This window comes from Chaetura pelagica, unplaced genomic scaffold (genome assembly GCF_000747805.2).
Source record: "Chaetura pelagica isolate M959 unplaced genomic scaffold, ChaPel_1.0 scaffold191, whole genome shotgun sequence".
NCBI classification, from domain to species: Eukaryota; Metazoa; Chordata; class Aves; order Apodiformes; family Apodidae; genus Chaetura; species Chaetura pelagica.
The window spans coordinates 387,712-412,182 of NW_009952440.1; positions in this window are offsets into that span (position 1 = coordinate 387,712).

The following is a 24,471-nucleotide window of genomic DNA, read 5'->3' on the forward strand; positions in this document are numbered from 1 at the left end:
TAGGATACAGCCCATTGACATTCCTGGAATAATACTTCAAATCACATATATGGTCTTGAAAATTCTGTTCTGTCTTTTTCAATATATGTTTGCAAAAAAACAATTCCCCACATGCTAATCCTAAAGTCCACATTTAGTTATAACATTCAAAACTTGTAATTCTTCTTGTACTTGCTATTTACATAAATTAACCAGCCAAAAGCAGAATTAACATCATATGACTTATGCAACCAGTCAACACATTCTGAATTATGAATATTTATAAGAACTTATCATGCACTAGCCATGAAAGAGTAAATTACACACAGAAACTAATTAACATTTGTAAATAACCCTCACAGGTGAATTTTACAATCCATTTGCAAATAACATACAAAAGGAGAAGGAATGGATGTTAATGAATATTAATTAGTACTCCTTCTTTTGTCTAACATACACACACTGCTTCCTCAATTCAGTTCAGTAAAGTTGTGTAGTTCTACCAGATGGCAAAATTTTGTTCCCAATATGGGAGGCAATTGATACTGACATTCACATGGAGCCACATTACAGTGTGCTCTGAAGTAGTATGTTGACAGAACATGTTTATATGTACCAGCACAGCAAGATAAGTCCAAATCTAACATCAGTTCACTGCTTTAAGCTGCAAATCTTTTATCTGTAATATTTTTTAAAAGGTCATCCAAGTTTTTTGGCACATAGGTAAGAAACAGCAGTGGTAAAGGAAAATCTCAAATATCCTCTCACCCTGACCAAATGCTGTTTGTCAAGTTATCATAAAACCTTTGAAAAGTTAAGAAGAAAGTTGCATTTAAAGCCTATGCTTTTAAATCCATGTACAACCTGGCTATTTTATGCAAACAAAGTGACATAAGCAAAACTCTTCAGGTGGGCAGGTATAGAAAACTGAAGACCAAAGAACCAAATGAGAATCTGCAGAATCTGCAGACTAAATTTGAAAAGTTTAGGAAATGGGAACTCCACACCTTCTAAAAATAATGTATAATTACTACTTTCTGCACTGTATTCTACCCACAGGTTGCATTTGTCCCAATTATTTATAAGCTGAAGAAAAGCATTCCTTTTAACTTTAGCTGAATTTTCTTTCTGTATTCAAATGAAAAACTACACCTAACCAAAAGTGGAAGGTTAGCCTGAGCGTAGCTTAGCATTTCTTGTTTCTTGTCTGAGGATATACAGAAAGATCACTTGTTTCTCAAAAGAGGGTGGCAGTTTGCATACCAGAATATTCTGGAAGTTAACTGAGAATTGAAAGCCCAAAGATCTCTTTTGTTGTGCAAGGAGATAACGACAGAAGCTATAATGCTTTTCCAGTATGCTAGCCTGACACTAACCAAAGAATTCCCTGAAGCAAAATACCCAGAAATTTTTCATGAATTCACCAGTGAAATAGACATTGAGGTTCGAAAGAAAGAATAGTAGATTCAACAGTAAATCCTCATTCTTAATACAACAAATGCTGCTTTTGGGGTCATTTTGTCAATTACATTGTTCAGTTTTAAATTACAATATAATTCTCTATTGTAGATCCATCTAGTTTCCTGGAGAGGAGATACATCCTTGATGCTCATGCCTAACTCCGCTAGCACTGCCTTTCTGATCTCTCTGTCCTTATGTATGTGATAACATTCCTCCAAATTGATACATGCATTCTTCTTTCCTTTCCCTAGATATCACACGAGGAGAAGCAGTTGATAACTTTAACCTCATTCTGATGTAGATCTGAGGCATCATTGGAACTTCAACCTGCATAGATGAAGTACTCAGTTTTTACATCGCTTCTGGGTGCTGTAGATGAGATATTAACCCCAGAGGTATATTTAAGACCTAGGCTATGTCTTAGGAGCAGTCAAACATGAATATTGTCCATTTTCAGAGTGGTACCTATAGTTAATATATTAGATGAAACTTTTCTGCACTGAAAAACTTCCCCAGTTCTTCCTCAGTTGTCAAGTTGACTCCCTCAGGAACCTGCAACAATCAAGACAACATCTTCCTATTTCAGCTCAAGAATGTGTTCCACAAAACTAGAAAACCAGACTTCAACGCCAAACCAAAACAACACAAAACAAGCAAACAAAAAAAAACACCCACAACCTGCCAGTTTTTTTGTTTTTATTAAATGTTCATTACAGGCTATTAGAACAACTCCCTCTTGTGTTACAGGAATAGCTCATCTGTTAGGGAAACACACAGCTTTTGATACCTGTGTGGACAATTCTCTCCCCGTTGAACTTTTCCTTTAGGAAGGCAAAAACAGGAAGCAAAGGAATCTTAGTTTCTGAAAGCAGGACTTGATCAGGTCCTAACCCAGTTCCTAGCCACAGAAACTAATTGTCTTTTCTGATTTTCAAACCCACTTGGATTAAAACCCTGTTTAACTTGTGGTTCCCTTTCTCTGCTATTAGCTGGACTGCCTTTTCAATCAGAGCTGTGTTTCACTACCCCTGTATTCTGTGCATTCCTCAGTTATGCCCCTTCTTGGTTCTGGCTCAGGATCCCCACCTGACCAGGCAGGTTCTCTGGCAGAGCATCTCAACATCTTCGAGTGGTGAAATGCAGCATGCCTACATAAAAAAAAACAAACAAAAAAACAAAAAAAAAAAACAGTGAGATACTATGGTTAAAAGAAACAAAACACTGTTTGAAATCTGGGATTTATATCAGCATTCCCGTAGACAGATTTTTTTATCATCAACTTTTAGCAATAGTCTCCCAGTTAATGATGTCTTTACCGAGGTGAAGTCTTATTTGCTGACTAGATCTTACAATTCTGATTCTGACCTTTCAAATTACTTTTTCTAAATGATCTTTTAAAGGGTCTGTGTAAGTAAAAGCAGTATCTGATATACAATTTCCTTTAGCAGGCTCAGTTTGACAACTATATTCAACTCATTATTATGGGAAGAACACACACACACAAATTAAAACACAAGCTCTGGTTCAAGAGATGTGCAAGTGCCTCAGTATGTTAAGCATATGTAGGTTAAGGTGTGTATCGTGCAGACCCCAAACATTCAGGAGGACAATTTTTTACAATATATTTCATCACTAAGATCTTTCCATAAAATTGGATAACCATACACAATAGTTAAAGAATCGGGAGCTGAGATCAGTCCTGTCATGTTCTGATTCATATATTAGCACAGTCAGCAGAGTTAATGAGCAGCGTGCAGTGATGGCTATTTTTGAATGCAACAAAGGAAATGTTTGTTTGGGTGGGGTTTTTTTTGTTTTGTTTTGTTGGTTGTTTTTTTTTTTCAGTGAAGGCTTCAAGGGCTTTGCTCTGTCCTGAATGAAAAGAATAGTATTTTAGCATCTTGTGTAAAAGTTAAAGTAATTCTATTTATTTAACAGTTATTGTTTAAAATAATAATTAAATAAATCAATAATTAATTATTAATAAAACTAAAATAAGGAATAATAATAATTTTTAAAAAAACAATCTGAAAATATGTATCATGGAGTCTTTGCAACTTCTTAGATTTTAGTGCAAAGCAGAGGGACAAAGTAGCCTTTGGATCACCAGAGGCTATATCATATAATACAGTTATTATAAGAAACATCACTTCCAAAGAGTCTAAAGATCTCTTCATCGACCTATCAATTACTAAGACAAATGTGAAGCAGGATCTCTGACTAAGGCTCCAGAGAAAATGATCCAGAAAAATGTGAATGCTATGGGTTTCATTCTTAATGAAATGTGGCATTCTAACCCAAAATCACACTTCTGAAATAGAGTAAAAATTGGAGATGAGTTAGCAACAAATATGAAATATAAACTAAGATGATAACATTCCTAAAAGAAAACTACATTTATAGCATATTTAGATGTTGCAGTGTTTTCTGTGATCCATGTTACCATGGTAAAATATATTTTTAGAATTGAGACTATATACTCTCTTAAAGTTTCACTTTCTGTAGAACTTCAGCTGCTCCTAGAACATTTCTCTAGACATTTTTCTTACAGCATTTGTATTTATTAAAGTGTTTAATGTCTTGTTTCAAGCAGTAGAGTACATTCTAGCTCATTTTGCAGTACAGTATATACTGAAATCAGATTGTCTGAGCCAAGACATTTTATAAAAACAAGAGCATGCAGAACCCTTCAGTGCACTGTTAATCTTTCACATAAATAATGACTCAAAACTAAATTAACGACTAAATTTTAAGACAGATTTAGGAGTCACTCATCAACACTGGAAACAAATACTAGTCCTTCCCAGAAGCAACACACATTTTCTTGGGCAGGTATTTTGATGATTTTAAAGTGATCTTGGAGCTGAAATTACTGGTAAGCTCACAAACACTTTATAGTAGCATTCCAAAATGGCTTTCAAAAGACTGTTAAAATTCATAGAAATCTCAGATTTATGTATCTTCTACCTTTTCCAGCTTATAAAAAGGACCACAAGCCTATTTAATTTAAAACCCTTTGATCTGTTCCTTTGGATCAGTATTCTACAACTCTTCTTTTTTACTCTTTTTGCCAAGTCCCACAGATTTTCTTTTATAAGTCTACAACTCTTCATCCCTTCCTCCCACATCAACAGTGCTCTCTTGAAAAATTCTCAAGTCTCCTCTTCCAGGCTCAGAACTGAGCTCTTGTCTTCCCTGTTCTCTCCCCAAGGGTGGCAGAGACCTTCTTCATCTCTGTCTTACAGACATACACCTGTCAGGTACATTAACTTTGCCTTTGAAGGTTACAGTTATGACCACCTTATAAATGTAATGAGTCTTTAACACTACATCAGCAAATGGAATTATATGAGAAGAGGGCAACATACACGTACCATCAAGGACAAAGGATTAAAAAAAAAATAATAATAAAAAAAATCAGTTCAATGTTCCAAAAATGTCTGAAAATGCAGAAGATAGAGACAAAATTTCATAAGTGGAATAACTCATTTTTGATCAAGTCATAATCTTTTTTTTGTGCAGAAATCAATATTAGACATTTACATTTATTCCATGAGGAAACTGTTTTTCTGTTCAGAAGCAAATCAAACAGTTTTTCTTGTTGTTTTGTTGTTGACAGTTCCCTAGACTTTCACTCATAAAGTCCCACAACCATCTTTCCATTCTCCACTCTGAGTGGAAAGACAGGCAGACATTTGCTAAATGAATGGGGTATTCAGTGTTTGATAGAAATGTAATGTTTTCCTTTTATAAATTTTCATTAACTTGAAATTAAAAAAAAAGAAAAAAAAAGAAAAAAGAGGTGATAGGAAACTCAACCATTTAGAGAGATGGTAATTAAAAAGGAAAATTGGGATAATGTTATTTCACTGCAGTAATAAATATTTTTATTGCCTCATAATACCATCTAAGATTGCCCTTTTAGCCAGTATTTTGCAGTAGATTACACATCTGCTAGTGTCTTAGAAGAAACAAGAGACAAAGCCAATATACTAAAAAAAAAACCCAACAGAACTAACTCGTGGCAAATAGACGCATTTTCTATTTAGTTTGAAACCAGAATTCATTCAAACAGCTCATTTTTTAATGTGAAGAAGCTATCATTTCCTAAACAGTCTTGTTTGTCCCCAGAAAAAAATATCAGAATGGACATATGAATGCTCTTTAAAATGACAGCCGTCACAGAAATCACACTTAAAAACTGGTCGAACGCATGCAACGGTATCAGTAGAAAAGGCATATCAATAACATCACTGTTTAACAGCACTAACAAAGCAGTAATCTCAAGTATTTGCCAAACAGAATGTGTTCTACTATCTACTAAAGGACTACAAGAAAAATAAGTTAAAGCTCTTAATATTTTCTACCTTAACAGATATATGCTTTTTTTGTATAAGAAATTTATTTTTTTGCTTTGAAGTTTTTAAATTTTAGACTATAAAGAAACATGTACAATGTTTAACTAAATATAGAGATTACTACATTCCAACTTACTATTCACCTGCTGACATGGCACCAAAGCAAGCATATTTTTTCACTACAGTAAGAAACACTAAGCAATTGGATGAATTAGTACAAAGACCAAACTATCTCACTGCCACAGATGAGGAAAATACTTATTCACTCCACTCATTGAATTTGACCATGACAGCCACATGAAGATAACATTAAATCTTCAATTATCTGTAAAGGTAATGGAACCATTACAGGAAAAAGTCCTACCCAACTTCAGTACACTCTGATCAGGTCCTTTTAGATATTTCATGTGTGAAGCATGTAACATTTAGTATGACATTTACTTCTTTGAGAGTAGCTGATGTTACATGAGACTCCTTTGCCTAGTTGACTAGTTTTAATGCTCTGTGTTGGGCTTACCATGGCCTGAAAAGATTGGGGTTTTTTTGTCTAAAAGTAGAATCTAACAAGAATTGAACTGGAAGAAAACCATAAGCTTTTAATAGAATAGTATCTCTTATCAGTAGTCTGCAGACTTTCCATCAGTAGGGTATTTGACATTCCATCAGCAGAGCATTTATTTAAACAAAGGTTAGACAGTATTTCTAAAGAAAATTGTCCAGATCATGACATATCACAATTACTCTTTTGCATCTTTAACTGGTGTGTCTACAAAGTCCAATCAAAGATTTGAGACTTATTAGAGGATGTGCACACATAATTTCTGAGGTAATTTTGAGGGGCTTTGCATGTAACTGCACTTTATTGCTGTTTTTAATTTTCTACTGTAATTAAGCTTTCTTGCACTGATGGAAGAAGAAGATGATGCAGATAAAATGTTATGATTAGCAAAAAAAGAGAGTGACTGTCTCAGTCCCTTAGGTCTTAAAAAAAAAACACTGTAGATCAAATTCTGGTGTCCTTTCTCTTCATTTCACTCCAATAATGCTAGAGGGAAGAAGAGAATGAGAATGTCAGATACAGGCATCCCTAGTTCACCTTCTGATCCTTCTCTTCAAAGGATGAGAACACACACAGGTAGCAATATCTTTTCAGACAGCATAAGAGGGAAAGGGTCTTAACGCTATTTAAACCATTTCCCCCCAGGTTTTGAATTAGGTACTCTAGATGCTAAACTGCTCTATCAGCCTACATACATGAATAGTAGAGTTTTAGGTGAGTAAGTCTAGAAAAAACTGGATTTCTGTTTAAACAGTGGTATATGTTTTTTATAAAAAGCTCTTGAAATTAATCAGGACATAATCTGGATGGTTCAGCTTTATCTACTTTAAAGATCTATATATTTGTAAATTATGTTGTCCTACAATGTTTACAAAATTTCATTAATTTTAATATTTACTATGGCATAAATGTGACAGTTAAAAAATATTTATTTTTTTTTTGCTATTTCATTCTACAAACCTTTACTCTTAATGAAATGTATTATGATAAAACCTAACTTTCATGATAATGTCAGAAAATCAATTCCTTTTGTTCAAAAACTTAGCAATAAGTTGTGTGTTTATATTATGTGTTATCCAATTGCCTTGTTGAGGCACCAGTAATTTTAATATCTGCTCACCTGCTGGAACATAGTAATCTGATAGACAACCTTTCAGCATTATTAGGCCTAATGCAGATAAACCTAAATCACTGAAACAATATTCTCTTTTAGCAGAAAACTAACATACAAACTAAATTATAAAAACAATTGGTGTGAGCTCCTATATTCTAAATTGACATGATAGTGATACTAGGACATCAGAGCCACAACAGTATGTTGCCACAGGTGTCAGCAGTTGCTATGCTATAGAGACCCATAATGCTGCCTTTTTTGGGGTCACAGAAATAGCTTCATTGTTTTACACTTCCCTGCAAATTCTTTCATTAAATTATATCACAGATTCAAATGTAATCTCCAAGTGCATTATAGACCAAAGTTATTTCTCATCATCTAGGTCAGCTTGTTATTAAACTACTTCTGTTTTGCTTGAATAATGCTCTTTCACTATGAAGGCCTACAGAATGTGCATGTCTTTATGTACAGCTTTCTTTGTGTATTATAATAGGCACTATAATAAGACGGACTACCATATAGCTATTTACTTATATTTAAATTCTGACTCTGAAAAAAAGAAACAGAAGTTTTCCTTTCTTTGGTCACTGCAGCATCAGAGATCAGATGACACTGTGATCCTCTGAGGAATCAAAATCAACTAAGTAGATGTGAGGTAAGAATAAGTAGAAAGAAAATCCCTCCAGAGAATAACTGGAATTATTCTCAATATATGAGTTACAAGTACAAAGTAATTAATGTAATTTAAAATAAATCTCCTTGAGCAGTAATTGCAGTTCTATACATCCATTTAGTACAATAAGAAATGAGAAGAATACTATTTCTGCCTTTCTCATTCTGATTTTTCTTGAAAGATGCTAAAAAAAACTTTAAAGTTTTTAACCAAGTCTCCTGATAAGCTGCAAACCTGTCTTAATTTTTTCAAACATCCCTAAACTTTTTACAAATAAATAAAACACCCAACAAAACAGAAAAAAATTCCCCACAATTAAAAAGAAAAAAAAAAAACAACACAACAAAACGCAGCAACCAACATACAGCCTCCAAACCCACCAACCAACAAAAAAACCCCACAATTATTGTCATTAGGATCTTCTTCTTCAGCTATACAGGATTCTGTGGAGCATGGGAAACCTCCTGCAAGTTCAGATAAAAGTTCTTTCTATAGAAACAGAGAAGAGATGAAAACCAGAACTGAAATTGAAACTCAAGAAATAGAAGAGGTATAAAGAAATAAGAGGTAAGTGCTTGCAGTGGGTGTTAAATGAATAATATTATAAATAACTTCACTTGTTTTATCTTATGATAAATGCTTTATCTTATGCTAAATGTTTTATCTTATGCTGGAGCCACAGACATTGCCTTGACAATTTTGTTTCCGTAAATTTTTTTCCACATTTAATAAATTCTCAGTGAATTTACTTTTTTTACATGTTGTTGCCATTTATGCAGAAAAAAACCTCGTCACATTGTAAACCTTGGTGCCATTTTCATTACTATGATCCATTTTTCTTGTAATTTTAGAAAGAATAATATTTCAAACTGCCGAGAAAAAGCACTTCAATATCTGTTCATTTGTAGCAGACACACATGTGCACTTGCACACACACAGAGCCTGCAGAATTATAGCTGGTTTCTAATAATTATTTTTAATTGAAAGCATAAATCAATTCTTTTCAAGCACAGAAATAGCTTCCCTTTTGCTATTCATAATGGCCTGATAGATAATTAGATGAAACTTGAGTTCATAGATAAATATATGCTTTGTTGATTGCACATGGCATTTCAAACTATACCAGCTGCAAAATTATTGAAAGAATTGAGGCTGGAACAAAGTCTCTGCCATCTTTTATCAGTAACATGAAGCAACACAAAGGTTTACTTAGACTGTCAGATGAAGTGATCTATTAGTCTGGTAGGAAAAAAAAGGCCAGAAATATGCATCCATGTGTTGTTTGGTTTTTTTTGTAGCAGATGATCATTACCTCAAGAATACTTAGGAGTCTCACAACCTTCATGTTTTTGGTAAGTAAAATAGTAACAGAAATTGAGAGCTGCATGCCCAAATGCTGTGCCTTTTCACTAAGATTCATTCAGAAATCTACACAAAATTCCCATTCAATATCCTTATTTATGTACAGAAGGCATAAAACTTAAAATACTCTAATGCCTTTACCATCTGCAAATCAATATAATATACAAATTTAAAAAACTTGTATTATATTATTACATCTGTATTTTCAGTCTGATAATCTTATAAATCCAGATGTAGATTTTGTTCAAATATGCACAATATCTCTTTACAAAGATTTCTAAGTTAGGTGAACACACTCTTTAGCATCCACTGTTTGAGACACACTTGCTGTTTCATGACTGTCTCCCATTGTACAGAAACAGGTCTGCAAGGTTCCTCTTGTAACACAATAGAATTGCCTTCCAGAAGGGAAAAAAGTTTTTAAAAAATGCATGTCACAATCCAATATCCAGGTATGTGGCATTTTTTTATTATCTTGCCAAGACAAAACAAGGATAAAAGGCACTGAGGATGGTGTGAAAGTCTTATGAGAGATGGGGCAGAACCCCCTTGCTTTCTACCACTCTTCACCGCAGTGGGAGGCTGATGTGGCTGGATTGTGCCTTCCCTCCCCTGGGATGAGCCGCACTGCAGCTGCACTCTTTGTTGTCTTGCAGGACCTGTGAAAAGCTTTAAAGGTGATCCCGAATTGACGAAATTAAGACGCAAACGAGGTCAGATGTGACACCACAACAAAATTTATTGGAGCAACAAAACAAAGTCCCTAGAGTGGATATGACAGGGACGAAAACAGAGACAGAAAAGAGAGGAGAAAGCAGAGATACAGAGGACAGCAAGCAAGAGCATAGTTACCACCCACAGTCCAGCGATGTCATCAGTGGGGAAGTGGTTCTTGGTGGGGAAGTGCTTCCCTCCACCCATAGTGTCCCAGATTTTTATACAGTTTTTGCCCACTGCACCCCCGCTTTTCTCCCTCTACAGGGGAGAAAATACTTCACAGAGAAATGCAAGCTTAGACACTGGGCAAAAAAAAGTTTTATGGAAAACAAGTTATTAACAAACATAAAACAAAGGAAGTACAGAAAATTCTGGTGCAAGTGGAACTGCAAAACTGTCATGAAAGACCAAGGTTTATTCTGTTGCAGCAATTATATTAAAAAAGACATAAAGCAGACCCTACAGTGAGGAGGGAAGGGATATCAGCATGAAACCTTCCTGGCAACAACCTCAGGATGATGATGGCACACCACACTATCCAAACTTCCCCATGTTATGCCCGTGACCTAAAAGGGATAATGAACAAGGGAGCATAAAATGACTGGAAGGGGCAGCTAATAGTACATGTGAATATAGTAATCCTAATTGTACATAATCTGAAACTCCGACACAATTTTACCTGGAATAATTTTAATTATTTAATTACCTTGTTAATCTAATTAACACCTTTACAGTAAAATCTTCACTTTATTTAATGCATTTCTTTTTTTTCCCAACAAGTTCAAGCAATTGAGTGCAATGCATCATTACTACTTGTTAACTAGTTTAGCTGAATCTTAATTTTAAAAGTTTGTCAGGGCAGATATCTAATTTACATTGATTTATGAAACATTTCTGAATTCACATAATATGTAAATATATTGCTTTGAAGGATATTTTTGTAGATTTAATTCTAGGTTTTTAATTTAAAAATATAAATTAAATATGGACCTATTTAATGACCTATAGATTTTTTCACCCATTAACAGCTTTATCTAAATAACTAAAATTAAATTACTGAAATACATTTTCTGCTGTTTTCTAGAAAGAAAAATTAATAGTCCCAAGAAGGTAACATTAATATTTAATATATGTGTATTTCTATTAGGGTTCTCACCAGTTCTTTGAAAACACAGGAAGAGGTGAATAATGAAATCAAACAGAGATGAAAAAATTAATAACAGCTAGAGATTATTATTTCTTACGGTCTCTCATTCTGTTCACTCAGAGCTATAAGGAATCAGTTTGCTAATCGAAGTGGTATGTGATTTCTACAGGTAGAAAATCCATTGCAATGAAGACTGGAAATACCCCTTGCAGACTTACCTCATTTTGGAATCATTTTAAGAAGCAAAAACAATCAAAATATTAGATTGCAAGTATTGAAAAATTTGAGTTCAAGCATGATGGTCAGCAAAGCACTGCAGTTCTGCTTTTACCAGTTTAGCTAACTGGTTTGCTAGTTTGCTAGCTGAAACTTTTTTCTGATTTAGCTCAGCTTTTGTTAAGATCTAAATGAATTCAGTTCCTTCCAAATAAAGGAAGATTTTTTATTACATGGAAACTTTTCTGCTGCAGCAGAAGATATTCTATAGATACAGAAAAAAAGCTGTTTCCAAACTGTAAATATGTTACTCAGGATTTTTTTTTCTGTATGGTAACATCCTAGTATTCCTCATTCATAATCAAGTAATCCAGTTTAAACTGTTAAAATCAGCACAAGTGGGGTTTTTTTCAGTATTTGGAGGATAATTTGTTTGATAAAGATTCGTGACTGATTTTCTTATGATACAAAACTGAGAAATTCTAAAAGAATTATAAGTTTTGGGGGATTTCTTCAGTCCATTCAGGACAGATGTTACAAAAAACAATCCTCCTTATCAATATTGTAAATGAGACAGCATTTATAGAACAGCAATTTGCCACCATAGCAGGACCAGATTTAAAACAAACTGTTAAAGTAGCAGTCGTTCTTTGCATTTTTTCAGGAATTATTTCTTTTATTTAAGACAAAGTGCACACATACACACAGATATGTGTATAAATATGTGTACATGTGTGTGTATGGACACAAATATACACATATATATACACACACACACGTACCTGTGTACATAAGCAAATAAATACAGCAGCTCCTGCCACAGAACTGTCAACACAAGATAGTTTAGTTGTCATACTTAGAATATTTATGGGAACCAACCTCCTTTCTCAAAAAAAAAACCCAATAAAATAAATAAATAAATCCAAACCAACAAATAAAACAAAGAAAAACCTCTCAAGGACTTTTCATTAATTATTAGTGTTTTGCAATTGTAGCTGCTATGAGCTCTTCTGTCACTTGCAAGATGAGGGGGGGAAAAAGGAAAAAGAGAAAAAAATTACCAGCTGTTTTCTTTAAATTGAATTAATTTTTCAAGACATGCTAATACATGGTCTCCATAAGCCCAGCAAGGTTTCAGACTTTTTTTAAAATCAGTCAGATATGAAAACAACTGTTCAAGCAGGAAAAAAAGCAAACAAACCAACAGGCAGTGACACCCTTACTCTCTAATTTTAGCACAACATGTTTTTCCTGAAAAGCCCTCTCTATAAGTCAAGATTTTAGAAATCTTGCTAAAGAAGATGTATGAGCAGAGAAATTAAGTCTGGCTTGAAAAAAAGTAATAGGAAGATAATTCTGTACAGATTTTCTGATGGAAGGTAGAAAATTATTACATACGTTTTATGCAAATCACATAATCAAGGGAAAGGAAAATTCATTCTCTGTACTGAGTAAAAAGCTAAAAGCAAAACATAAGTAACATTCAATATCATTGAAGATTTTGAGGGAATATGATTTTCATAGTTCTGAAAATTGTTATACAGTGTTTTGCATTATATATATCAGTGTTGACACCTTGTCTATCAACATATTGAAAATGGAGACCATTTATTTTTGTGAACTATAATAACTTTCTATATTCTATTTAAAGACTTTATTGTTAGTAATATTTTTTCCTCTACTACTTTTCTCTTATCAAGATGCCTAATGTCTGCAGTTATTAATTTAACATTTGACAATTCTTATTTTAAGTTTTTCTCTCGTTAGTTGGCGGAGATAGGTATTTTTCTTCATCAGCCAGTTTTTAGCAACTTCCTAAATTCCACTTCTTTATCTGAGATAGATATACCTGAAAGTTACAGAATCTTCTCTGGGACAAGGTACTAAGCATACACTTAAACTCTCTGGTGAAAAGCCTCTTCCTGGCTTTCCTGCAGCCCGTTCAGATACTGGAAGGTGCTATAAGGTCTCCCCAGAGCCTTCTCTTCTCCAGGCTGAACAGCCCTCACCCTCCCAACTTCTTCTCATAGCAGAGTTGCTCCAGCCCTTTGATCATCTTCCAGGCCCTCCTCTGCGCCCTTTTCAAACTGACCCTTGAGGAACATCACTCGCCTCCACTTGGACACTGAACCATTGACCACAACTCCCTCGGTGAGGCCATTCAACCAATATACTGAGTGGTCCATCTGTCAAATCTATGGCTTGTCAGTTTGGAGACCAGGATGTCATGTGGGACAGTGTCAAAGGCCTTCCACAAATCCAGATAGATGATGTCAGTTGCTCTGCCACCATCCACCACCTCTGTAGCCTTATAATAGAAGGCCATCAAATTGGTCAGGCAAGATTTGCCCTTGGTGAAGCCATGTTGGCTGTCACCAATCAGCTCTTTATTTTCCATGTGCCTTAGCAGACTTTCCAGGAGGATCTGCTTTATGATCTTGTAGGGTACAGAGGTGAGACTGACTGGCCTGTAGTTCCCTGGGTCTTCCTTTTTCCCCTTTTTAAAAACAGGGGCTGTGTGGCCTTTTTTTTTTTCAATCAGCAAGAACCTCATGAGACCACCATGACATCTCAACTATGATTCCTCTTGATTATTCCTTTATTTCTTCCTCTTACTATCTTCCAGTCCCCACTTCACTGGTTCCCCTCTTCTCTATGTGCTCTGGGGAGAGAGTATTTGACTGACTGGGCACAGGCTGCATGTCCTCAGCAGTGAGGTCTGCACTATCCAGGTCATTTTCTGCCTCCCTGATATTCTGTAGCCTCCTCACAAGTGTTCTGTAGCTCAGCTACCTGCTGCAGGAAGTCATTCACCTACTCACAGCTTTTGCAGGCAGGCTTCTCCCTTACCTCAGGCACAAGAGGATGGTCCAGGCAGGCTCCACAGGCTGGGATCTGCACAGCAGCTTTGCACCTCAGGAACTCCATTCGGGTGAGTACACTAGCCAATCCCAGGGTGAAGAGCGCAGATCCCACAGCCAGAGCTGCAGCACTAGGCCTCATCCTCATAACCACAATTCTGCCTCCTGCACCTTTGCTGCTCACCATGCCTGCTTGAACTCCCTGAGCAAACTGCCACCCCACAGCCTTCTGACATGCCACTTTGTTTGCCTGCTCAGTTCGCCATGCTGCTGGTCACTGGTGCTCACGGTCACTGGTGCTCCCCAGGGCTGCTTTTGTGGGAATGGGGATGGGGTCCACCCACACCTTCTCTGCAGCTCTCTGATGAGCTGTCCTTCCTCCAGAGCTATGTGGGCTTGTTCCAGGCTCCAGAAAGCTCAGGAAAAGCCCAACACAAACACATTTGCACCTGGTCTGGTTGCCTTTACAAATGAATACATATATATTCCAAGTCTCTTTTTGTGGTACACGGCACTCCTCAAAAAAAAACCCAAAAAACTGACCACAGTACAGCTATACAGCACAGCACAGAAGCATTTATTTATATCCTGCAAATATCCTGCAGTTGCTTTAACACAACATTATGCTTGAGCTAATAACTCCCATGTTTCAGCATAGCTAATTAGTACACGTCCAGTGCTGTGAATATAGAACTGTACTGCTTCTGGCTCCCTAACTAGCTCATTTCCAATTAGATGAAGTATCTCTTCATAATATTAAATTGTACACAAGTCACCCTCAAGCAAGGAAGAATGATCTGGCATACTGAGTCAAGTGGTGATATTTTAATAGTATATGTCAAGAAGGACGGACTCATGGAGAGCTTTGCCTTTATCTTTCTTATAAGGACAGGAAAAAGAGCTGGCAGCTGGTTACTTCACTGTGCTTACAAAGGTCAACAGAAATTAGAACTTAAATGTAGAAGACAGTTTACAATAAAAATTTGTATCCTTAAAAATAATGCTGGTCTTTTGATATCAGTAAGTCTCTTTTACAGCACATAAGACCTGAATTGTTAATTCGGAAATTTCATTTTTTGAGTACAAGCAACCTGGATTCCATTCCTGAGTCTATATTTGGAGCTGTCAAGCATGCTGGGCTATTGTTTCTGGTGACAGTTATCCTTGTTTGAAAGCAGGCCAAGGTCAATTGGTTGCATGGCTTGTATCTCTTCAATTTGAAAGTCTGACAAAACTGACAGTGCTTTTGCTCAATCACTTGGTTTATAAAACATAAGAACTAAGAGCTAAATTTTGGAAATTATGCTGGGTAATTTTGCCTTGTATGGTAGAGTTCATTAGGGAGTATATAGAACACACACATAAAATTATATGGGGAAAAAAAATAGGAAGTATACCAAGGATAATGTATTTTTCTCAATGAACTTTGTAATTTTTCAAAAGCCATCTTTGAAAGCTACATAAAGACATCTTCAAAGAAATTTTTAAAAAATCCATTGTTTCACACACCTGTACTCCCAATATCATAACTTGTGTTATATCCTGCAAGAAGTACCAAACAGCAAATTATCAGAAACTTGTTCCAATTAATTCCTGCTACATATAAGGTTATTCTGAGACACTGATATATATGATGGCCACTGAATGATTTAGAGAACTACTTTTTCTGAAGCAGGCAAGCAGCACTTCCTCTAACCAAATGTTTTCCTCTTCTGAGTAGCTGTTTTCTCTAAAAGGTACACAGTAACTTCAGAACTTCACTTCTAATTACATTTTATTATTATTTTTTATCCTGTGCAAACCTCATAATTTCTAGATTGTACAAAGGATTGCTGGATGGAAATGAAAAATAGTACATTAGCATATGAGCCTAGAAGTATTTGAAATAGCAATACTATATAGTTTCTGGAATGTGTGGAAAACTGCTTCCTCACACAAATGTTGGATGTGCCAACTAGGAATGGGTCAGAGCTGGACTTACTACACAATAACCAAGAAAACCTACCCTGTAATATCTAAGTTTGTGACAGACTTGGCTATGGTGAGCACAACAATGTGCAGTTTGGGCTATTGCTGAGTATTCAGGCACAACAGTTTTAGATTTTAGAGAACCAAACTTCATCTCACTCAGGGCTCAATTGGTAGGGATCCTGTGGGAAGCTTCCATGGAGGGTAAAGGACCTAGTGAGTGCTGGGAATCTTTCATAATACACTTCTAGATATGCAAAAGTAGTTAATCCCCTCTAAAGGGAAAGGAAGTAGGTGGAGCAATATACCCACTTGGCTTAACTATGACCTTCTAGATCTGCCCAGAATTAAAAGAGAAATGTACCAGAGGTGGAAAAGTGGAACATTACCAGTTGAAAATTCCAAGGGCATTGCCAAGGTATGTAGAATGCAGTTAAGAAAGCAAAAGCTCAGTATGAGCTGACATTGTCCAAAGATGCCACCTCGGTCTTTACCAGGTTATTGGGCCCCAGGCCATAGAAACAAAAATCCAGGTTGATGCAGACACTGATCCGCCATCAACGAAGGAAGAGTAAGTGTGTTAGCTATTACAGGAGCTTGACCCATACAAATCAATGGCCTTGTATGTCATCCACCCTAGTGTGCTGAGAGAGCTGATGTTATTGCAAAGCTGCTATCCATAATCTTTGAGAAATTGTGGAGATCAGGAGATGTCCCTGAAGACAGCAAGAAAGCTAATGTCACCCTTATCTATAAGGGTTCAGAGGACCCAGGAAATTACAGAACCATTAGTCTCACTTCATTCTGTGGAAAGTCATAGAGCAAATCCTCTTGGGGACAGTCACAGGTCAATTGAAGCTCGTGACTGGGAAAAGCCAACATGGATTTACCAGCAGCAAATCGTGCCTGACAAACCTGATCACCTTCTATGACAGAGTAACCCACTTTGTTGATTCAGAACAAGTGGTGGATATTGTCTACCTGGACTTCTCCAAGGATTTTGATACAGTCACAGACATAGCCTTCTCCTGGAGAAACTCGCTCCTTACGGCCTTGACAAGTGGTCTATGCAGTGGGTGGGAAACTGGACCAGCCCCAGAGGGTGATAGTTCCTCCTCAAACTGACAACCAGTCACAAGTGGGCTCCTCCAGGGATTGATATTGGGCCCAATGCTTCTTCATGAGTGACCTGGAAGTTGACATCAAGAGCACCCTGATGAAATTTCCTGATGACACTAAGATGAGAGGAGAGGTTGACACTCCAGAAGGGAGACTCACACCATAGGATGGTCTAAGCAGACTGGAGGAGTGGGCTGGCAAGAACCTTATGAAGTTAAATGGGCAGAAGTGTAAGGTTTTGCACATGGGAAAACATAACCCAGAAATGGAGCTCATACTGTCATCCACCTGGCTGGAAAGCAGCCCTGTGGAAAGGGACCTGAGGGTCTTGGTGGATAACAGGCTTAACAAGAGTGAACAGTGCACTGCAGGGCAAAGAAAGCCAACAGGATGCTGGCCTGCATCAACAAGGGCATCACCAGCAGAGATCAAGAAGTCATCATCCCACCCTGCTCGGTGCTTGTCAGACCACACCTGGAGTATTGCCTTCAGTTCTGGTCCCACTGTACCTGAAGGATGGAGATAGGCTGAAGAGGGTCCAGAGAAAGGCCAAAAGGATGATCAGAGGCCTGGAGAACCTGCCATATGAGAGAGGCTGAGACAATTGGGGTCGTTCAGCCTTGCATTTGTAATGTATTTTTTAGAAAACTTAAAATTGCCTTTGCACTGAAATATTTTTCATACTGTAGCTATTTATAAATCTGTTTTACGCATACATTTGTTAACACACCATTTCTATTTTTTTTAAGTACATGTTTTGAAGGCTTTTTTTATACCTATGAGTTTTGGCCACTTCAATTTAGCTTAGAGTGGAGCTGTGGCTGAATGTTAAAATTCTAATGAATGTCAAATTAGAAATATAAGTCTATTGCTCTGTCAGTCTCACCCAAACTACTGTCTTTTTGTTGGTATTTGTGATAGCGGCGATCAGAGCACTGTACTTTCAGTGCTATACTATTACTGCTAGCTTTTTTACTCTATAAAGCCTCCTGCTTTTTTACTTTTCTGAGTTCCATCTTTTAGCCTTAAATAAGGAGATTTTTGCTTGATGTTTATGAAAATGCTGCATTCCTGTTCTGCCTAGGATTTTGATACAGTCACAGACATAGCCTTCTCCTGGAGAAACTCGCTCCTTACGGCCTTGACAAGTGGTCTATGCAGTGGGTGGGAAACTGGACCAGCCCCAGAGGGTGATAGTTCCTCCTCAAACTGACAACCAGTCACAAGTGGGCTCCTCCAGGGATTGATATTGGGCCCAATGCTTCTTCATGAGTGACCTGGAAGTTGACATCAAGAGCACCCTGATGAAATTTCCTGATGACACTAAGATGAGAGGAGAGGTTGACACTCCAGAAGGGAGACTCACACCATAGGATGGTCTAAGCAGACTGGAGGAGTGGGCTGGCAAGAACCTTATGAAGTTAAATGGGCAGAAGTGTAAGGTTTTGCACATGGGAAAACATAACCCAGAAATGGAGCTCATACTGTCATCCACCTGGCTGGAAAGCAGCCCTGTGGAAAGGGACCTGAGGGTCTTGGTGGATAACAGGCTTAACAAGAGTGAACAGTGCACTGCAGGGCAAAGAAAGCCAACAGGATGCTGGCCTGCATCAACAAGGGCATCACCAGCAGAGATCAAGAAGTCATCATCCCACCCTGCTCGGTGCTTGTCAGACCACACCTGGAGTATTGCCTTCAGTTCTGGTCCCACTGTACCTGAAGGATGGAGATAGGCTGAAGAGGGTCCAGAGAAAGGCCAAAAGGATGATCAGAGGCCTGGAGAACCTGCCATATGAGAGAGGCTGAGACAATTGGGGTCGTTCAGCCTTGCGAAAAGAAGGCTTCGAGAAGACCTTGTTACCATGTAGCAGTAGATGAAGGGTGGCTACTAAGAAGAAGGAGACTTGCAATTTACAAAGAGTCACATGGAAAAAAATGAGGTCTAATGGGCACAAGTTTCCTGCAGAAATTCCAATTGGACGCAAGAAGTAAATTTTTCACCATAAGGACAAACACTGGAATAGCCTCTCAAGGGAAGTGGTATATTACTCTACACTGGACACTTCTACGTCTCTGCTTAAGAGTGTGCTGGGCCATCTCATGTGAACTATAGTATTACCTAGAAAGGTTGGACCTAGAGGTCCCTTCCAACCCAGCATTCTATCATTCTGTCATTCTATGATATTGAAAACAGGGAAACAAAGGATATATTTTCCTGTTATCCTCATAAAATAAAGTTTTTTACCTTTTTTTTGTGTTTTTTTTTCCTATATCAAAATTCTGTCCTACTTAGGATGTTCTCAGGCTATTTAGGAGTGGGGAAAAAAAAGAAAAAAAGGCAAAAAAAACCCCCAAAACACCACCAATCCACTAAAACCAATATAATTAAGCTATGTGCACAAAATAACATTAGTGTTGTCATTTTCCAGCCACAAGTCAGAAGCATCACCGAGTAGAAGCATCACCGAGGAAGTAACAATTTTAAATTTACTCTGTCCATTTCAGGAAAGTTTTTTAACCTACTTCTCACTTCTTCTTCTACTATCTGAAGTACTCATAGTGATATTCTGAATTCATTACCATTGAAGCTGCCCCACTTCATAAAAATTATGATTATGACCAAAGTGACCCCCCTAGTCTGATCAAGTTTTGTTCTAGAAACACTTTTTGGAAAAACTTTATTTCTGTAAATACTACAGAAGAGTATTTGGATGAGTGAATGAAAGCATTTTGCAGCTGTACACCATCACCTGACAAGGAACTGTTCAGGACACAAAAACTTGACTTCAGCACTCAGGAAAGAAAAGGAGAATTGAAACTTCACTTGGCAGTTGCTATCTGTTAATTCATAGTTTATTGTGTAACACTTTTTTTGTTTTTTTTTAACACTTTTTCTTTGCCCCTCAATTTCAAATAGCAGCTTTTAGACTAAGTGTAGTACAGAGAGTACTAAAGACAACAGACCTGAAGCCAGCTTTCAAAGTTGATGGGTAGAAACTGGGAGACTGTAGAGATGATACAACCCAGGATTTTGTAGAAATTACACAACCCGAGACGCTGTTGAAATGCAGTGTACTGCAAACAGGATAAAGGAGAAAGTCAATCTACTAAAGCACAGTGAACAGAACAAAGCATTCACAGACATTCTCCCTACCCCCCAGCCATGGCATTTTTCTAGTTTTCTAAAAAATATTTGTATTGTTTCACTTCTTTCTTATATCTTTCTACTTAAAAAGATTTTTTTCCTAAAACTTACTTTCAGCAATGGAAAGCCCTTTCAGTTTTAACATTCTTAACATGTTGTTTAGACTAGCTTTGTAGGACAGATCAGTAATCAGCTTTTGTCCCAAAGCCCTGGTCATCTCCAGTCACATAATCAGAGCTTTTATGCTCAGGGGGACTGACAGTTTCTCAGATGCTGGAAAGGAATGTGAGCACAGTATCTGCCAAGCAAACATATGCTAATCTATTTAGCAATTAAATTCAAAAGATAGCTAAATATTGTGTAAGGTTGTAGGTATTTTACAATAAAAATACAGGAAAAAAGTCTACAAGCACAGACTTTTACTTAACAACATAAAAAGCACTGTCCACTTTAACAGACATCTGTTAAAAGTATGATACACTACAATTCATTTAATGTACAATTGCAGGAGTCTTCTTTCTAGTACCAAATTTTCATTTACAATTTGTCATAAAAAAATGTTTTTGCCAAGATCAATCTGACAGATAGCAACATGTACTAGAATTCCTTAGATATGGGAGCAGGGGCATGCAGAAGTCACTTCATTACTACAAGAAAATAAATTATCAACGTTATAGGTATTCTACTTCCATTCAGCTGCAAAGCACTGTAGTCAAAGCTGATACCATATGCTGTGAAAGAGTTCTTGCTCCCAGAAAAGATTCTGTCAAATGCCTAATAAATTAATTTTGAGATTTTTAAGGCTTTTGAGATACCAAGTGTCGCGATCCTCAACCTATTATATCTCCTTTTTGGAGTGAATTTATCTTATCAGGATCTGCCGAGAGGTCCACACGTGGCGCTCACCTCTCACAGAGGAGCAGGGGCTTTGGCACTGACTCTTCAAGTGAGACACTTGCTCAGTGCTCACTAGTGTTTCCAATAACAGCAGCCAATCCCCATTTAGAATTTACAAATACACAGTTTATTGTGGGGAAAAACAAAACAATTTAGGGTAGGAGGTTCAAAAAGGGTAATTAAAACACATAGGAGCTGTGAAATATCTTTTAAACACCAAATACCAAGAACTTATATATGCCTTAACACATACATAGGTACACCTTATTTACACACCCAGATTAATTATCTATGAGGGGAGGAGGAAGGAGGGATATGCCCAACGCTTGTCCCATATAGGGTTTCAGTTTGTGTGCAGGTAAGTGAGACAGGAACACCTTAGTAAGAGAAATATGCCCAAAATACAATCCCTTACTTTGTTCCCAAGATGCTCTAGGTACTTATATAGTAGCTGTGGATGACTTCCCCTGCAACCTGGTCTTAGAACTATGGGTGGCAGGAAGAAGTCTCACCGCACGTGCTCAGCAGAAGGCAGGGACCTCAGGCAAGCTGGCAGGACGGCAGGCAGGGTGGCAGGAAAAGCCGCGGGCAAGGCGGGACGAGCCAGGTCGAGCTGGGTCTGCAAGGATTAGCCAGGACTGCAGGTGAAGCGGGAGCTGGGACTAGCTTGGAGCCAGGCTGCAGGGATGAGCCAGAAGCCAGGGCTAGCAGGAGCGAGGCGGGAGCCGGGGACCTCAGGCAGGCACCCCCAAGCAACCAGCAGCAGCAGCTCCAGTGTCTGTGCAAAGACACCCCCGCAAAGCAGCGCGCGCTGTCTCTTTATAGGTTTCCTTTGCTCCCAATTGGCCAGTTTCGTATTTCCAGGCTTCTCAGCCAATCAGACAGGGACTTTGTCCCGCCACTGCAGACTTGCAGTTTGCAATATTGTTGCTGTTTTCCCCGTCTCCTCTCCCGCAGCAGCTGCCCCCTCAGGGCATCCGAGCTGTTGTTTTCTGCCAGAGGAGGCAGCCAGGAGAGGGTTCAGTGCCACGTGGAGCAGCCATCTCTAAGCCAGTTATGACTGCTGACCTAAAGGGCATGTTATGTTCGTGTGAGGAAATATCTGGTCCTTCACACCAAGAAAGAGCAGAGCTGGATAGACTATCAGAGTGATTAAGTCTTTAATTTATTTTACTCCTGTTCAATTATGCTTTAAAAAAATACATGCACTTCTTTCATTATAATACCTAGAGAGTGCATGAGCCTATTTCTACGTATATCAATTCTAATTACCTTTGAGCAATAAATAAAGAGAATCCATCACAATTTAGAGCAACATGTTTTTAGGTGCACTTTATCAAATGCGGATCATGAATATTCAGAACATGTTCATTTTAATCAGAAAAAATAATTTTGACAAACAACAATCATTTTTCAAAAAGAGAACCTTTATTATTCAGTACCTGTTTTGTTGGTTTTTTTGATAAACAAAACCAACCAAAATAAAACCCTTCAGGAATATGCTAATTGCCTTGCATTCCTGATGTTCAGCCTTTGTGACAAGAACGTCATATATGACTCACACTCAAAATCTAGAGTATGCTACTATGTTGAAAATCTCCTCAATTTATTTTTTTTTTCAAAAGACTGGTTATTTAACAAGTAGAACTACATCCAACCTGATATTGAGGTAATCTTTCTTCTACCATCAAGAAAAAAGAGAAAGATTATTCACTCACATGTTCTAAATTATTTACCCAATTGCTTAATAATATTAACAAACAGAATTACAACATTGAACTTTAATACTGTAGCACTATCCAATTAATATCATGTCTCTACTAGCAATAGGTGAAGAATAATAAAATATGAATTATTTCAATCCTGAATATCAAATTAAGATGACTCCCAATTAATATGGCCTTTAACATTTCACAGATGAGATGAAAAAAGTACAAAACCTTACATCAATATTTAGAATAATGGAGAAAAAAAAAAAAAAAAAAAAAAAAAAAAAAAAGGGTTATGAATTACAGAATGGTGTGGATTGGTAGAGACCTTACGGGTCATCTAGTCCCAAATAGTCCTATCACTCCATGCCTTGTAAAAAGTCCATCTTTCCTGAATCATAGAATCATAGAATCCTAGGGGTTGGAAGGGACCTCTGGAAAGCATCAAGTCCAACCCCCCTGCCAGAGTAGGGTCACCCAGAGTACATCACACAGGAACTCATCCAGGTGGGTTTTGAATGTCTCCAGTGAAGGAGACTCCACAGGCTCCCTGGGCAGCCTGTCCCAGGGCCCTGTCACTCTTACAGTAAAAAAGTTTTTTCGGATATTCACCTTGAACCTCCTATGCTCCAATTTACACCCATTACCCCTTGTCCTATCATTGGTCATCACTCAGAAAAGCTTAACTCCATCATCCTGACACTAACCCCTTACATATTTGTAAACATTGATGAGGTCACCCCTCAGTCTCCTTTTCTCCAAGCTTTCATCATCAGGGAGATGTTCCACTCCCTTAATCATCTTAGTAGATCTGTGCTGGACTCTTTCAAGCGCTTCCCTGTCCTTCTTGAACTGTGGGGCCCAGAACTGGACACAATACTCCAGGTGTGGCCTCACCAAGGCAGAATAGAGGGGGAGGAGAACCTCTCTCGAGTGACTAACCACACCCTTTCTAATGCACCCCAGGATGCCATTGGCCTTCTTGGCCACAAGGGCACATTGCTGGCTCATGGTCATCCTCCTGTCTACCAGGATCCCCAGGTCTCTTTCACCTACACTACTCTCCAGCAGTTCAGCCCCCAACCTGTACTGGGACATGGTGTTGTTCTTCCCCAAATGCAAAACTCTACACTTGCCCTTGTTGAACTTCATCATGTTTCTCCCCGCCCAACTCTCCAGCCTATCT